The following is a 4,181-nucleotide window of genomic DNA, read 5'->3' as shown; positions in this document are numbered from 1 at the left end:
GGGCCTCAGTTTCCTCACCTGTAGAATGAGGGAGCTTGATTAGTCAACCTCTCTCTCTTCCCTAGTTCAAAGCTCTCTTAGGCCATGAGTTTAGCTCAGGGCCTCCGGGGAAGGGATTGTCTAGGAGAATTGGTCCTTGCTGCTCTCTGACCATCCAAAAAGTATAAAATTCCTTGACCCAGGGCCACCCAGCACCTATGAGACTACCTTCCTCCCAGCTTCCCAGGATTGAGAAATCACGAAATGTGGAGTCCTTCCTCACATCAAATACAAGTTCTCCCTGAGGAGCCTGAAATCAGAACCCAGGCTTCCCTTCTTGGGATGGAGCCAGGTAATAAAGCTGTCCAACCAGAAGAAGGGTGCTGGGCTTGAAGGGAAGAAGTCAGTACCATCCCCCTCACTGCTATTTCCCTAGGTGCCTGTCACTCACTGTCTCTTTATCGCTGGGAGCCAGGATCAAGGTGGAGAGAGAACGGAGGAAGCCGTTGGCAGGATGAATACCTGTTTCCTCAACCTCTTCCAATCCCACACTCTGTTCACTTAGTGAGTGACACCATGGCTTGCCCGGGCAACGTGGGCCACAATGGTGGTTCGAGGCAAGGGGGCCTGCAGAAGAGAATGCTCTGAGAAGACCCCACCTTTTCCTGGGATGGGGTGGGGCTATAAGCAGTACTCCTAGAGGGGGAATCTGAAGACTCAGGTAGGAACAGGCCTAGGAACCCCTGAGTCCTATTACCAGCCATAAACATTCTAATGTGCTTTTCCCCTATCCCAAAAGAAATCCCCAAAAGCCATCTACATCCCGAGAGATAAAAGAGAAAATAGATAGACAGTGCCTGGAGATCTCAGCTCCATCTGCCAAGCATTGATACCCCAATATGTTAGCAGAGAGAAGCCTTCAGAAACCTAATGGTCTTCCCTTTTATTAAAGGGATTTGTTCTGTGAAGTTTGGATTCAGTCAAAAGGCCACGCTTGAGGTAGAGGGCCACATGTGGCCTCGAGGCCACAGGTTCCCCACCCTTGGGCTAGAGCATTGTAGTACCATTGAGAACAGTCAGTTCTTAATAAATGCTTGCTGACCTCAGGTGTAGTGACCCACACCTGTAACCCCTGCTACTGGGGGAGGTTGAGGTTAGTGAATCTCTTGAATTTGAAACTTCTGAACTGTAGTAGGGCTCAAGTCAGTTTGGCATCTGCACCATCATGGTGAGCCCTGGGGTAGCTAAGTGGCATAGTGGCTAGAGCGCAGGCCCTGTAATCAGGAAGACTTGAGTTCAAATCCAGCCTCAGATATTTATTAGCTGTGTGGCCCTGGGCAAGTCACTTAACCCTATTTGCCTCAGTTCCTCATCTATAAAATGAACTGGAGAAGGAAATGGCAAACCAGTCCAGTATCTTTGCCAAAACAACCCCGAGTGAGGTCACAAAGAGTCAGACACAACTGAATCAACTGAACAAACAGCAACAGCATGAAGAACCCTGGAAGAGGAAGGCTACTAGGTTTCCTAAGAAGGGGCCAACCAGCCTGGGTCTGAAAAAGGAAGGAGGTTAGAGCTTCCATACCTGTTGGTATCAGGATCCAGCTTACTTCCAGCCTAGGCTAGATAGGGAGGGCCACACAATAAATCAATCAATAAATTCTGAATGGATCTATGACACCATGAATAGTGACCAGATGGGAAGAACACTGGACCTTAACTTAGAAGTCCCGAATGTCAAGCTCTGCTACTGACTTTCTCTGTGTGTGTCCTTTGCTAAGTCACTTCTAGGCTTCACTCTCCTCATTTAGAAAATGGCGGGCAATGTCAAATTCAAACAAAACGGGAGCCACTCCATTGTACATACTTTGTACTGCTTATTGATGTAGAAAACCATAGGTAAACATTATCTATGTCCTATCATATTTATATCTGTTTTGTTAAATATTTCCCAGTTACATTTGGATTTGGTTTGGGGCACCACTCTGGAGTGTTGTACCTATTGTCCCTAAATGATTTCTAAGGTTTCCTCCAAGACTAACATTCTGGGTGAATGATTTCTATTAGGGACAAAGATGGGCTTTCAAGTAGGTGGGACTTGGGTCATCTATAAGGAAAACCTTCCAGCCCCCAGATTGCCTTCTCCACCCATACCATTAGCTTTCTTTGGGCCTCTCCAAGAACTGCAGAGCAATGTGTTTTAATTAGCAAAAGAGTAAATAACATTGGAAGAAGAGAGTCCCCGACTTCTCCTGATGGCCAAGGAAAGATGGAACTCTAGCATTTTCAATTTAAGGTTCAGTTAGATAATGCCTATTGGTGCCAGTAGATTACACAGTGGGTATTAAATCCTGTAGGATTTGGATTCCGAGCATTATGGAATCCATAAGTAGGAGAGTGGGGAGGGGTTGGCTCAGTGCTTCTTAGAGGGAGCAGAGATTTTTTTCTCTAGGAGGAGAAACAGGCATGGTCCTTGGTCCTTAAAGAGCCCTCTCCTCCTCCTCAAGTCCCTTCTTACAAGTAATTAGGGAGTCAATGGTGTGGGCAAAGATTTATCATTGATAGTACAACCTTGAAATTCTAAGTCTTCCTTGTTACAAAGAGAGAAACAGGCCCAGAGAGGTTATGCAATACCCTTTGGATCACATAACGTTGTGAAAATCTGTGAAAAATCAGGGCAGGAAGCCACATCTTCCACTTTTCTATCCAGGGTTTTTTTTGAAGTGAGCCTCCAGATAATAACAGCTAGCATGTATAAAGCCTTTTATGGTTTGCAGAGCACTTCACAAATTTTAATTCACTTTATGCTCACAACAACACTGGGAGGTGGATACTATTATTGTTTACTGTTGAGGAAATTGAGGCAGAGGTTAAATGACTTGCCCAGGGTCACACCGAAAACAAGTTTCTGAGGCTGGATTTTAATTCAGGTCTTCCTGAGTCCAGCCCAGTGCTGGTCCACCTAGTGTCCCCAAAGCACTTATATTATTCCATGACTAGTTTTTCCCAGTGCAGAATGAAAAGGCAAATTGTGTGGCATCTGTTCTGTGGACAGTGCTTTGAGATCTTTCTTCTGGCTAAGCATGGCAGGAAGTGGAAGGGACTGCCATCCTGTCTCCGCCTTAGGAGGATGCGTCTGGCAGGCCTGGAGCACAAGATCAATCTCAATAGAAAAGAAGAATATATAAGATTATTAGTTTAAATAGGATGAAACATGTAAATTAATTACTTTGGCTACCCATGCATGTAGGAGCTGGCCTCACATTCAGGTGAAAAGTATTAGGCTTCAATCCCTTCTCTGGTTTCAGTTTTCCTTCCGAAGACTGAAAGAACTGCTTAGTGGATGTATCCCCTGGGCTGAGGATGGGGTAAGAACCATGGCAGTATTTACCATTCCCCATGACCTAAGAGTTACCATGAAAAGCCTTCCTTGGGATGGGCCAGTTTGAAATTGGTAGCAAAAACCACCAATGAAGGGCACAGAAAAAAAATACTACATTCATATAGTGCTTTATATAATAAAGACAGCTGGCTTTTATGTAGTATCTTAAGGATTATAAAGTGCTTTGCATGCATTATCTCATTTAATCTCCACAGCAACCCTGAAAAGCTACATAGGTGTCATTATTATCTTCATTTTATAGATGAGGAAACCAAAACTCAGAGGGGTTTCTATGGCATAATCTTGAACCCTTTACCAATTCTGATTTTCTTCCCTGGGATGTTTTTAATGTAAGTCAAGTCAAATCAGTAAACACTTATTAAGCACCTACTATGTGTCAGACACTATGCTAAGTGCTTGGTGATACAAATAAGGAAAAGAAAAAAAAAAGGATAGAACTTTCCCTGAAAGAGTCTACAATCTAATAGGGGAGGATAACACACAAAAGGAAGCTGAAAAGGGTTTGGTAAGGGTAAAGGCAGAGGTAAGGTACAACGTCCTTCTAAGATGTAGTATACAGAACTGAACAGAATTCTCCAGATGTGAATTGACCAGAGCAGAATGCACCCCCTTCCTAGTCCTGGACATCTCAACAGAACCTAAGATCACATCCGCTTTCTTGGCTGCTACGTTGCATTGGGAATTCCTGTTGAGTTTGTAGTCTCCGCAAAGGCCAAGATGTGATTCAGATGAACTGGACCTAGCCAACCCCACATTGTACTTGGGAAGGAGACTTTTTTTTTTTTAACCAAATCACATT

This window comes from Vombatus ursinus, unplaced genomic scaffold (assembly GCF_900497805.2).
Source record: "Vombatus ursinus unplaced genomic scaffold, bare-nosed wombat genome assembly UNPS02014816.1, whole genome shotgun sequence".
Classification (NCBI taxonomy): Eukaryota; Metazoa; Chordata; class Mammalia; order Diprotodontia; family Vombatidae; genus Vombatus; species Vombatus ursinus.
This window is presented reverse-complemented; position numbering follows the sequence as displayed.